At 38.8% G+C, this 14,090-nt stretch overlaps 2 long non-coding RNA genes across 4 annotated transcripts; both read right to left on the bottom strand.

Moving 5' to 3' along the window:
* On the bottom strand, positions 7,505-9,122 carry LOC107608019. Of its 2 annotated transcripts, XR_002350063.1 has the most exons (4): positions 8,804-9,122; positions 8,157-8,236; positions 7,956-8,049; positions 7,505-7,856 (listed from the first exon to the last, which is right to left on the bottom strand). It is a non-coding gene; the product is annotated as an uncharacterized LOC107608019 (long non-coding RNA). The 2 variants fall into 2 exon arrangements; XR_001612689.2 differs by lacking the exon at positions 8,157-8,236.
* On the bottom strand, positions 9,221-11,987 carry LOC110264255. 2 transcript variants are annotated; one of them, XR_002350064.1, is made up of 4 exons: positions 11,856-11,987; positions 10,579-10,796; positions 9,939-10,189; positions 9,221-9,311 (listed from the first exon to the last, which is right to left on the bottom strand). It is a non-coding gene; the product is annotated as an uncharacterized LOC110264255 (long non-coding RNA). The 2 variants fall into 2 exon arrangements; XR_002350065.1 differs by lacking the exon at positions 9,939-10,189.

Genomic DNA, 14,090 nt, shown 5'->3' on the forward strand with positions numbered 1-14,090 from the left:
AAGTAAACACACAAGAATAAAATAATTATGGTTAAATAATGTAACCATGCATAAAGGCTCAAATCTTCACAGGTTGTGTGTTCTTTAGCTCAAAAATCATGTTCCAAATACAACTTCAAGCAAATTTATCATAAAAATTTTTAAAAATTAGTGAAATTTGTTCCAAAGATAGAGTCTTAGAAGAAACGTATTGTCTTTTCAATCAAGTAGAGCATGCATGCAACTAACCTATTACTATGCAATTTATCTTATTCTATAAAAGAAAGAAAATCTAACTAAATATCCTAATTTATTGGTGCTATGGAAGAGAAATTACCTCCGGATGTTAGGTACTGACCGACCTCCCCACACTTAAGGCTTTGCACCGTCCTCGGTGCCATCTGTCAGGAACAGGGGTGGGCTGGTAGCAGTATCTCTACAGTCGGGACCACCATGGCTCCCTGTGCTGGTAAATGAAGTGGAGTCCGGGGTGTCTGAGTCCTTGAAGTATCCCTTGAGTAGCTCCTTGAGGTGTTTGAATCGGCGCTCGTGACGGCGCTCTCTTAACTTCGCTTTTTGTTCTTGCCAATCCAATCTTTGGATTATCTGCTGGAGCAGTTCATCTGTTGTAGGTGCTTGTGGTATTGAAGAAGGAATATCTTCAACCGGAGCAGTGGGAAGGCATACTGGAAGTCTGAGGTACTTCCTATTGGGGACATACTGATCATCCCGTGGAAGCATGGCTTTGGTGTCTCCAGCTCTGTAGGAAACTCCGACTGCTGAGACAAGATCTGAGACCAAGGCGGGAAAAGGTAAGTTGCCCGTAATTTGTACGTGTCCCATGGCATTCTGGATATGTCTTGGTAGATTCAGGGGCTGGTCTGTAAGGATGCACCATAGTAGAACGGCCATGTCTGCAGTGAAGGAGGACTCGTAAGTGCTCAGAAAGACGTAATGGGACATGATCTGTGCCCAAACGCGAGCCTCCAAGGTAAGTGCTGAAGCTGATATTCCCTTAGGGCAGGTACGATGGTATCCGTAGATCCAACGGCTGCCAGGTAGTGCGATAACTCTGAGAACAGCTTCCCGGTCAAATTGGTACATCTGGCGCTTGAGTGCAGCTTCTTAAAAAGCGTCAATTCCTTCTGGAATCGGGGGAAGACTCAAAGCTTGTTGAATAGCCTCTTCTGTAATGGGGACTTGCTTTTGACGGACAAAGATAGACTGCAGGGTGGGCAGATAGAAGTTAGAGTAGAACTCGACTACCCAAGAAAGATTGACCTGCTTCTGTTGTCTCTGTAGGAAACCCCATTGTCTTCGTTCAATTTGCGGCTCAACAAAAGTAGCAATATTGGGCGGGAGGATAAGAAGGTGTTCGTTGTTGTAACTACTTTCAGCTAGAATAGGGAACATCTGCTAACAATAGCGATTGGAAAATTGCGCAGTGTCCTTTGCTGGAAAGGCTTTCTCCTTTTCATCAACCTTTATGATCCTCTTAACTCTTTTTGTTGAGGGCTTGACTGCAGTTGAAGAAGGCTCTGCCACTAGTGCTCTTTTAGTTCCTCTTCTTGCTGGAGGTTTGGGAGTAGCTTTCTCTTTTCCTTTCTTGGTGGCCATCCTGAAAAAGGGAAGAGAAAGTAAATTAAATTCAAAGAGATATATAGCAATGAAGAGAAAAAAAAAAAGATGGTTGTAAATGCACATTAAAAGGTAAATGATGTCAACACATGCTCATGAGTACATGTGAAAGATCATTAATGGAAAATAGTTAGCGCATATGATGACAAGTGAATGAAAGGTGTTTATTGGCATGCCAGCAAAGGGCATGAGTAGCATAGACCAAGCATTACTTTGTAACAAACCATCACGTTTGTATTGACAATTAAATTCAATTAATATAATAGTAAAGGGGATTTGTGAAAAGCAAGCATTGAATAGTAGAATAACATAGAGAAGTGCATAATGCCATATGGGCTTTTTCACAAACACATAGCATGCATGGTGAAGAAGGTATAGAAAGTATTAAAGTGAACATGCAAGCAACCCTTTAAAGAAAATAATATATAATTGTCAAACAATTTGCAACAATCCACAAGCATATAATGAAAAATAATGACTCAAATAAAATTCTAACACCATGTAAAAAGGAAAGAAGTAGGAAGAAAATATGAATAATGAAAAGAAAAAGAAAAGAAAAGAAAATAACATATAAAATAAGAAGAATGATAGAAAAGAAAAGGGTGAAAAAGAAAATAAAACCTTGTTAATGGAGGTGAGGGAGAGAGAGTGAAAGGTGAGATGGAAGGAAGAAGGGAGGAGGAAGAAATAAGGAGGGAAAAGAAAAATTGAGATTAGAGAGGAAAAAAATAAGATATTTTGGCAATTCAGGTTAAGCTGTGCGGTGCAAGCGATGCGGCCGCGTGGGGCACGCGTTCGCGTGATTGCGCTTCAAGTAAGGTGACGCGATCGCGTCAGTCACGCGGTCGCGTGACCCATGTTAGGCTTCTAGCGTGAGTGCAGCCTCGCGCCTGCACAACTCTCTGTTCAAATTGATGTATTTGCCAAATTTGGGGTGACGCGATCGCGTGGGGCATGCGATCGCGTGAGTGGGCAGTTTATGGGGTACGACGCGGCCGCGTGGGGCACGCGGTCGCGTGAGGGGGATTGCGCGTCCAGCGCCAGTCCAGCACCACTCTAGCACAACTTTCAGCTGTGCACCCGTTTTACGTCGAAAATCAGGGCACGCGGCTGCGTGGGGCACGCGGTCGCGTGGGAGGCCATTATGCCCATACGACCTGGACGCGTCGGCGATGTGGTCGCGTGGGCTGATTTATGCCACTGGCACTCCTCCAGCCACGCTCCAGCATGACTCTCTGTTCGTTTTTATTTTTCTCTCCTCTCCTTGCCACGCGGTCGCGTCACTGATGCGGTTGCGTCGCGTAGCTCTTTTTTTTTTTAAATATGTTAATGCAGATGCACGAAATTACTAATAAAGAGAAGAGTTATTGAATAAGAAAAATTAAAAATAAAGAAAAGAACGATCATACCATGGTGGGTTGTCTCCCACCTAGCACTTTGCTTTAACGTCCATAAGTTGGACGCTCCACTAGCTCAGTCTGTGGCTATGTGGGGATCTTCCAAGAGGAAGATCTTGAGTTCCTTGTCTTTCTTCCGCTTTTCGCCATGGTACAGCTTTAAACGATGTCAATTAACTTTGATAAGCTCCGAGGTCGAAGGATGGATAAGGTGATAAACTCTATACGGTTCGGCCTTCTCTACTCTGTATGGACCTTCCCATCTTGATCTCAACTTGCCTGGCATGAGCCTCAGTCGAGATTTATAAAGGAGGACTGAGTCCCCAGGTTGGAACTCTTTCCTCTTGATGTTCTGGTCATGTACAACCTTCATCTTCTCCTTGTGTAGTCTTGAGTTCTCATAAGCTTCTAGGCGAAGGCTCTCCAGTTCTTGCAGTTGCAACTTTCTTTCAGCTTCGGCTTTCTCAATTCCCATATTGCATTCCTTGACTGCCCAAAAGGCTTTGTACTCTATTTCTACTGGGAGATGACAAGCTTTTCCATAAACTAAGCGAAAAGGAGTCATCCCAATGGGTGTTTTGTATGCTGTTCTGTATGCCCAAAGTGCATCTTGTAGCCTGGTGCTCTAGTCTCTTCTATGAGGCTTTACTATCTTCTGCAAGATACGCTTTATCTCTCTATTTGACACCTCGGCTTTCCCATTGGTCTTAGGATGGTATGCTGTTGCAACCTTATGAATTATCCCATGCTTCTTCATTAGTCCTGTTAGTCTCCTGTTACAAAAATGGGTGCCTTGATCGCTCACGATTGCTTGTGGGGATCCAAAGCGACAGATAATATGGTTTCTCACAAAGGAAACGACAGTGTTAGCATCATCAGTGCAGGTAGGAATTGCTTCCACCCATTTGGAAACGTAATCCACAGCTAACAATATATAAAAATAACCATTAGAATTTGGAAATGGACCCATGAAGTCAATGCCCCAAACATAAAAAATTTCACAGAAAAGCATATATTGTTGAGGCATCTCATTCCTCTTGGATATATTACCAATTTTTTTGGCATGGGAGGCAAGATTTACAAAATTCAGCAGCGTCTCTAAAAAGAGTAGGCCACCAGAATCCACAGTCTAAGATTTTTTTAGCAGTTCTTTGGGGGCCAAAATGTCCTCCACTCTCAGATGAGTGACAGGCCTCTAAGATTGACTGGAATTCTGATTGAGGCACACACCGTCTAATTACCTGATCAGCGCCACATCTCCATAAATATGGGTCATCCCATATATAATATTTAGACTCACTTTTCAGCTTGTCTCTTTGGTTCTTAGAAAAGTTTGGAGGAAATGTGCGGCTAACTAGATAATTAGCTATAGGTGCATACCAAGGAGATACCTCAGATACTGCTTGCAGGTTATCAAATGGAAAATTATCATCTATAGGAGTAGAATCATCCTTAATGTGCTCAAGGCGACTCAAGTGGTCTGCCACTAACAATAGGCTCGGAATTTATCCAGAGCAAAAACAATAGCAAGAAGCTCTTTCTCAGTAGTAGTATAATTGGACTGGGCAACGTCTAAAGTCTTAGACGCATAAGCAATAACAAAAGGGTCCTTACCTTTGCGCTGAGCCAACGCTGCTCCTACTGCATGGTTGGAAGCATCGCACATGATTTCAAACGGCTGGCTCCAGTCTGGTCCTCTCAAAATTGGAGCTTGAGTCAAGGCGGTCTTCAGCTTATCAAACACTTGTTTGCAATCATCACTAAACTCAAACTCAATATCCTTCTGTAGTAATCTGGATAAGGGAAGTGCTACCTTACTGAAATCCTTAATAAATCTCCTGTAAAAACCTGCATGGCCAAGGAACGAACGGACTTCCCTCACAGAAGAGGGGTAATGTAAACTAGAAATAACATTCACCTTTGCTGGGTCTACAGAAATGCCGGTATTAGATACCACATGTCCTAGTACAATCCCTTGTTTTACCATAAAGTGACATTTTTCAAAATTTAATACAAGGTTTGTACTGACACATCTATCCAATACTCTAGATAATCCATCTAAGCAAAGGCTAAAAGAATCACCATAAACGCTAAAATCATCCATAAAAACTTTCATACAGTCCTCAATAAGATCAGAGAAAAGACTCATCATACACCTTTGAAAAGTAGTTGGTGCATTGCATAAGCCAAAGGGCATTCTCCTGTAAGCATAAGTCCCAAAAGGACATGTAAAAATGGTCTTTTCCTGATCCTCAGGAGCTATATGAATCTGGAAATAACCTGTGTAACCATCTAAAAAGCATTAATGTGATTTACCTGATAGGCGATCCAGCATTTGATCAATGAATGCAAGTGGGTAGTGATCCTTACGGGTGGCTTATTTGAGACGTTTGTAATCAATGCAGACTCTCCAAGCATTCTGAACTCTAGTTGCTATGAGCTCTCCATGCTCATTCTTCACTGTAGTGACTCCAGACTTCTTGGGTACCACTTGTACTGGGCTAACCCATTCACTGTCTAAAATGGGATAAATGATACCTGCTTCCAATAGTCTAGTCACTTCCTTTTTGATAACTTCCATGATAGTGGGATTCAATCTTCTTTGGGGTTGACGGACAGGTCTTGCTCCCTCTTCTAAAAATATTCTGTGCTCACATACTTGAGGGTTGATGCCTACTATGTCTGCCAAACTCCACCCAATTGCCTTCTTGTGCCTCCTCAGTACATCAAGTAACTGCTCTTCTTGTTGAGAAGTAAGTTCCCTTGCAATGATAACCGGAAACTTCTGCTCATCTTCAACATAAGCATATTTGAGATGTGGAGGGAGGGGTTTTAACTCTAACTTCTAATCATGGGAAGGCTCTAGATTATCTGGAGCTTGTAAAAATGGCAAAATGCCCTCATTGTCAGTTAAGAGGGTCCCCACACTTGGACCTTGTCCAGTGTGCCTCTCTTCTAATTCTTCCTTGTGAACTGCAGCTACAGTTTCATCTATGACATCACACTGGAAGATAGAATGATCTTCTGGAGGGTTGTTTATGACTCCATTCAGATTGAAGATTACTATTCGGCCATCTATTTCAAAAGAGTATGTTCCTGAAAAACCATCCAATTTGAATTTTGATGTCTTCAGGAATGGTCTTCCAAGTAGGATTGATGATGTCTTATCTGAGTCATTATGGGGCATCTCTAAGATATAAAATTCAGTGGGAAATGTAAGCCCTTTAATGTTCACTAAAACATCTTCAGCAACTCCAGCCACTGTAATAATGCTTTTATCTGCTAACACAAAACGAGCTGCCGACCTTTTTAAGGGAGAGAGCCTCAAAATATCATATATAGACAAAGGAATTATACAAACACAGGCTCCTAAATCACACATGCAATCATAAATTACTACTCCACCAATAGTACAACAAAGTATACAAGGACCTGGGTCACTACACTTCTCAGGTAATCCTCCCATTAAAGCAGATATGGAACTACCTAAAGGAATAGTTTCTAATTCATGAATTTTGTCCTTTTGTATACATAAATCTTTTAGAAACTTTGCATATTTAGGTACTTGTTGAATAACATCAAAAAGAGGAACGGTTACGTCAACCTTTTTGAATATTTCTACCATTTTGGGATCGGGTTCCAGTTGCTTCCTGGGCTTCCTTGCAAGTTGTGGAAAGAGAATGGGAGTAGTATTTTCTACAGTGTCTGTGCCTTTTGGTGCTTCCTCTTGTGGTTGCACTTCTTCTTCTTCAGCTGAGGCGTGTTTTGGTGAGCTTGGTTCCTCCTGATTCCTCTCCTGCAGTGTGGTTCCGGACTTCAGGGTGATGGCATTAATGCCTCCCTTTGGATTGGGTAATGGTTGAGAAGGGATTCCAGCACTACAAGAAAAATACCCATTCAGGTACACTTGAAAAGTGTAGCTAAAAGTGAAAAAAAATGATGCCTTAGGCTACGGCTACGCTTTTTGGGCTACAGCTACGCTTTTTGGGGTGATTCCTATTCGGCCGTTTCCTATTCTCAAAGGCTACGCTTTTCTGCACCAAGGGCTACGCTTTTGATGTTTGGGAATAGGCTACGCTTTTCAAGTGATGCTGTTCAGGACCAAAGGCTACGCTTTTCAACTTTCATTCTTCCAGAATAGGCTACGCTTTTCAACGCTATTGCATCACTTATAAAGCGTAGCCCCATTATATACCATAGCTACTTTTTATAAGCGTAGCCTTAGGTCCCTCTTTTTTTTTTGGTATACTATAACTACTGTATATAAGTGTAGCCTTAGGTCTCTTTTTTTTTCCTCTATACTATAGCTACTATATATAAGTGTAGCTTTAGATCTCTCTTTTTTTTGTTTGTATATATATATATATGTATGTATAATTTTCTAATAATTATTAATACAACATAATAATTAATAATATGATTACATGTATAATAATTTTGTATTTTTATTTAAATAAGTTGAATATTATAAAATAAAAATAAATACATAATTATACTAAATAATTTCTTTAAATAATAAAAATCTCAGTGCAGGACTTATGTAGCAAAAGGCATCCAAGCTTTTCAAATATGACAAAGGTTGCACTCCCTGAGGAATCAATAACTTTCACCTTAATTCTATACCTGTTTTTATAATATATACAAATGAAATAATCAACATAAATAAACCTCATACCAACACTATAACTTCAAAGAAAACAAATCAATATGCTTTGAAGACTTTTCGCAATAGTATGACCCAAGCTTCAGAACAACTTCACTGCCACATCTATATTGAGCAACAAACCAATCAAGTCCACCAATCACTCCCATAATTGTACCATACACAGCATAATCACCATCCTAAAAGAAAAGTAACAATAAAAAGAGCATTAGTATTTTAATTTGGACTTGAATGATGAACATAAAAAGAAAGTGAAAAATAATAAAAAAATGACTAACCTCTTTACATTCCTTCAATTCTCCAATTGTCTTCCGAGGTGTAATCTCGAGAAAATCTTTCGCAAGTGAGTAATAGTGATCACATTTTTTAGCACTATTTGATTTCAAAGATCATATAAAGAAAGCAAAATTTTAGATATTATGTAAAGGAATATAGCAATACTATAGTATAACCATGAAGCTTTCAAAAAAAGGTTGAACCTCGTATTAACGTTGGAAAGGGGTTTCTGACTAATCAGAAATCTATCAAAGTTTTGTTTATGCTTAACGGTGCTATCAACCTGTTGTAATAATTCGGCACAACAAAAGGGAAATAGAAAATTTAGTTAGCAAAGACAGTAAACTTCAAGATTAAAAGAAACAGATGAGTGGCGGCAAAGACAGCAGATGCTGGTGGTGCTGGGTGAGCAGTTAGAAGATGATGGCAATAGAAAAATCACGCAGTATAGAAATCATAGTAATAACCTAAATAGAAAATCATAGTTAAAAAAAATATGGAAAAAGAAAAATAACAAGAACATGAATCAACTAATAGAATCAACCAACAGAATAGAATCACAGTGGTAACAAGTTAACTACAATAATTAAAAAAGAAAACTCAAGTAATAACAACATAAATTAGAGATGGATAGCACTCGATATAAGCAGAAAGACAGCAAATCAGAAATCTATGAGAATCTGCAGGCTGTGTTTATAGAAATGGATAACACTCAAGATATATAAGCATAAACCTTCAAACCTTGTCCCAATTGAAACTATTTGTGCTGATTTAACTTAGAATTTTAGGAACATGAAGCACAAATCAAAACACATGAAATTAGTTAACAAATAGAGTGAAGAGGAGGTACCTGTCACAAATTTGAACCTATTCCATCATGGATGCCATTCATTGCTGATCAGCTTCTAGAAGTGATTCAAAACCAGCTAACATGCTCTTATCCATGATTCAACCAGGGATTTTGGAGAAGAAACTCAAACCCAAGGAACGAAATTGAAACCAGTTAACTAATAATAATATAGGATGAAACTAAAGACCAAAAAGAAATAGAAAGCAAACAAAACTTAACTAAAGATGAAGCAGAATTTTGTGCAGAAGATGAAGCCTACTAGTTCTTCTGGAAATTTGTGCAGCTTCCTCTGAATTCATGTTTCCCTTGCAAGCTGCATCTGAATCACAAATATCAAATCAAAGATTAGGATTAATTTCTATGCAAACCATGACAAGATGCTATCAATTTTTGTAACCAGTAAGAGAATTATTGCCTGATGATAATTGACTTTGGAATATGCATTGGTTCCCTTGAGTTCTAGGTGGATTATCTTGGAGCATTCAAGTTCTTGAATCCTTAATAGAAACTGAAACAAGAAGAGGAATCAATCACTTTAGATATTAAATAACTAACAGCATGTAATTCATAAGGGTGAACTCAGTTTAGCATGTAATTCATAAGCCACGTCATCATCTCTATCTTTAGATATTAAATAACTAACAACATAAAAAACTAGTCTCTCGTACATGGTAGCTTGTCCCTGTCACAACTCACAACTGAACTCTTATTATGTATGAAAAATTAAAATTTGGAGTAAGCAATGCAAATTAAATTAGCCAGTAAGAATAGTAGTAAATAAATGTGGAAGCAATGTAAATTAAATTAGCTAGTAAGAGATGTCACTGAGGAATAGAAGCTCTCCCTTGCATTGAATCAAAACCCATCATGTCACATCATCATGATGAGTGCAAAAAAGAGATTATAATATAAATTAAATTTTGGTGGTTACAGCAATAATAAGAATGGAATTAGCATTTCTTTGATAAAACATGATTTAAACCCAGCCAATGTAATTATCATTAGTACATCCATGAGACTTCTAATCATCATAATCAACAATGGAAATCTAATCATTAGTAGGATCAATTTAATCATTGGAATTTCCATCGCTGTTAATTGGAGAACACACCCTATATTATGAGTTAAAAATTACCATTGGATCTGGTGATTGGTTAGTAGCTCGAGACCATTTCTTCAAGAAAGCTTGAGTATTGAAGACCTAAGTGGAACTATTTTCCTGATGCCAAAATAGGAAAAAAGAAGAAAATGAACAATGAAAGGTCATACCAAAGTTTTCTCATGGAAGATTGAAAACTAAATTCTTGAAACAAGAACTAGAATATTCATACTAGGAAATTCCGATAGCCACTTAAAACTGTTGCAAAGAACTTTAAGAATATCATCCTGCACAAGAAACATGGTGACAATAAGACACAAAAAAGTTAAACAATAAATTGGACTGTCCACAAGGAACCAAAACAATAAATTGGACGGTCCACAAGGAACCAAGAAACAACATAAATTAGAACTACAATGAGCAAAGCACAAATCATTTTTGGTATAATAGGCAGGCATCAAGTTCATTTATGTGAGAAAATTTCAATATTTTATTACAAATATCAATTAGCACTATTTAGAATAAAGTGTACCATAATATTTTCCAGGGAACTAAATTAAGAATTCATAAAAATGTTCATCAATCTAGCATCTCATTCACTTTCATATGATTTATTCAGAGACGGTGAACCTAAAAAGAATGGAAAACAATGAATAATCTACCATCGAAGGATCACCTTAACTGAAGGTCATGATCCGCTCCCCACTGCTTAGCCACAAATTTAGTATAATGCTCAGATACACTATATATTCCAGCCTTCAATTCATCAATTCCAATTACATTGGGGTATAATAACTTGATTACCTCACCACGTAAGAAGTGGTATTCTGGCTCGGGAATAGGTGGAATTTTCTCTGATGTAGTGATACGATTATAATCAAGGTCAACAACCACCTACAAGAGATTAAAAGATATCAATTAAAATAAATGAAAGAAAAACATCATTCGAAATAAATAGAATTGCCTCACATGCATGCCAACCTGTAAATTAAGAAAAGCAAACATGATTTTTTTTTGGATCAATAATAGAGACTAGAAAAAGTATTTTATTGTGGATTTGCATTTTGATGTGTTGCACGAGCTAAAAACTCCTCAGCGTCTGAACCTTCTATACTTGAAGCAAAGATTTACACCTAATTACAAATTTACAATATATCTAATACAGAAATAGTTATGTATAATCAAGTGCACTACCAATATTCCCAAAGATTTTATTGATAAATAAACTAAACATAGCTCAACCGACTCTGAGTCTCTGATTCTGTAGAGGAGTAAGACAATGTTCTAAAAATAATAGAATATAGCAAGAGCAGCACCTTGTAATGACCAAATGCCACTTCTTTAGAATAATCCATCAACAATGAAATAGAGTTCCAATAAAAGTCCATCGAATTCAACCACCATGACATAGAACAAACTAATTTCTCATTTGAAACACCACCAGATAAAAAGAATGGAAAAATTAAAATCAAATAAAATAAACTACTCCATAAATCAATTAGTTTTTCCCTTGATAATGAAGAATAATTGGGAAACATCAAAACCAAAAACAAATTAAAAATAGAACATGATGCTTCTTAATTAAAAAACAAATAATCACAGAACCTCCCCTAATCAGAACAAATTCAACACAACAACAACAAGGATCAGTAACAAATTCAACTCAACTCAATTATCCAGCAACAACCACATTTATGATATGTTCAGCATCAAATTCCACTTACAGCTGACAACAAATTCTACTTCTAGAATTCTAGCAACAAATTCAGCTATGATAACTTTCAGGCAGCAACAAAAACCTTTAATTCTCAAAATATGATTTACAGCAGATTAACATTAGCTAAATCATAATTTCAGCAACAAACTCAACTTTGAGCAATAAATTCAAGATGTACTAATAATTTACAACAATAAAATTGAAAGAGAAATAACAGGGCTGAAGATGAAACTCACATAGGCAGAGAGACGAAGCAAGCGTTGATGGAAGACCCGAGCCGAAGCTGAAACCCTAAACCCAGACTCAGGGCCGAGGAAGCGTTGATGGCCGAAGCAGGAAGGCGAGCTTACGAACTATGATAGAGCGCGACAGAGCTTGAGTGGCGATGACCTTGAAGCGGCGACGTGAGCTCGAGGCGGCGACGAGCTTGAGGCGGCGATGTGAGCTTGAGGCGGCGACGAGCTTAAGGCGGCGACAGAGCTTGAGGCCGTGACAAGCTTGAGGGGGCGACAGAGCTTGAGGCAGCGACGAGCTTGAGGGGGCGACCAAAGCTTGAGGAGCCGGCGATGGGCTTGAGGGACAGAGTGGCAAGAGAAGAGAGAGGTGAGATGGGTTCTGATTCTAGGTTAGGGTACCATGCAAAGAGGGTAAGTGCGGGAGAGAGTGTAGTATGTGATTTGGTGAAAAGGAAACAAAAAATTACTAAGTGTTTGTGAGTTGTGTTAAATTTTTTTGCACTAGATACATTAGGCATCACTTTTAAAATGCACCCAAAACTTAATAAATGGGCTACCGTCTAAAAGCATCTCCTTTGATACGAAAAGTGAATCTATAGATATCAACCTACGGCTACGCTTTATAAGTGATTTCTATAATACCTAAGGCTACACTTTTTAAATGATGCCACAATTGTGTATCCTTTTTTCTTATAAAAAGGCAACACGGAGAAAAGCGTAGCCTATTCATAGAATAGGCTACGCTTTTCAAATTTAGCTAAAAAAAGTGTGGCTGAATGGGTATTTTTCTTGTAGTGCAGTGGAGCTTGAAGGTTGGTTACTGGAATTTTACATTGATCCAATCTGTGAAACAAGAGCTTGCAAAGAAGAGGTCAGACCATTCAGACTGGCATTAATGTTATTCATAATGTTATTTTCCATGGTATGTTGTCTCCGCTCAAAATATTGTAGTAACTCTTCATTAGGAGATAAAGAAGAATGAGTAAATTGAGAGGTCTGTTGTTGGGTATTCTGTGGTCCTTGGGACTGCCTCAGGTGAGGTGCTCTGTAAGGTTGGTTCTGTTGCCTATTGTTGTTATTATTCCACCTCTGATTTTCCTGATTATCTCTACCTCCTCTATTATTGTTGTCCCTCCAATTCTGGTTAGAATTGTCCTACCATCCATGGTTATTATTTCCACCTTGATTGTACCCTTGGTTGGGGCGATCATAGAAGTTATAAGTGGAGGCCACCATGTTGTTTTTCTGTTGGAGTTGCGGGCATTCATCAGTATAATGGCTATAATCAGCACAAATTCTGCAAACTCTCTGTGGGACTAACTGTTGGCTTTGCTATGCTGGAGAAAGTTGAGCTTGCTGAACTTATTGTTGATTCAATTGCATCTGCTTCAGTAAGTTGGTCATCTCACAGATACTCTGAGTTAGAGCAGCCGTCTCTCTGCTAGAGGATACTTCTGCAACGGCTTTTGAACGGCCTTGCTTCTGTCTGTGGTTCCTAGTGGATTCAGCTAAGTCGCTGATTAATTGCCATCCCTCATCCGTGGTCTTGTACTTCTTCATAGACCCATTGTTAGCACTTTCCAATGTGGTTTTATCTTGGGGCCTCATGCCCTGTGTGACATAACTGAGTAACACTATCTTGTCAATCATGTGGTGGGGGCATGCTTCCAGAAGATTATTGAAGCGCTCCCAATATTCAAAGAGAGTCTCGTTGTCATATTGAACAATAGTGGAAATATCCTTCCTTAGTTTATCAGTAACTTTAGACGGAAAGAATTTCTCCAAAAACTCTTTTCTGAGTGTATCCCAGTTGGATACATTTGCTAGGGGTTGAGTGTAGTACCACTCTCTTGCTTTTCCCTCAAGAGAAAATGGGAAAGCTTTCAGCAGAATTGAAGTTTCATCTGTACCATCTCGCCTGACAGTAGAACAAGCTGCCTGAAAATCTCTCAGGTGCTTGATAGGCTCTTGAGCGGGTAAGCCATAAAACTTGGGCATCAAATTGAGCAGTGCGATCTTTATTTCGAAATCTGTAGCCACCGCTGGGTGATGCGCTTGAAACGGTTGCATTGTAAAATTAGGGGCTCCTTCCTCCTGGATGGTAACTCTCTTAGGTTCTGCCATATTGTCTACACGTGAATCAACTGAATTAGTAGAACGGGAGCTGGTTTCTTCCTCAAGTTCACTTTCAGATCCGCCCTCAGAGAGGACTAACCGATGCCGAGCTCGCCTTAT

The sequence above is a fragment of the Arachis ipaensis genome, chromosome B07 (assembly GCF_000816755.2).
Source record: "Arachis ipaensis cultivar K30076 chromosome B07, Araip1.1, whole genome shotgun sequence".
In the NCBI taxonomy this organism is placed as follows: Eukaryota; Viridiplantae; Streptophyta; class Magnoliopsida; order Fabales; family Fabaceae; genus Arachis; species Arachis ipaensis.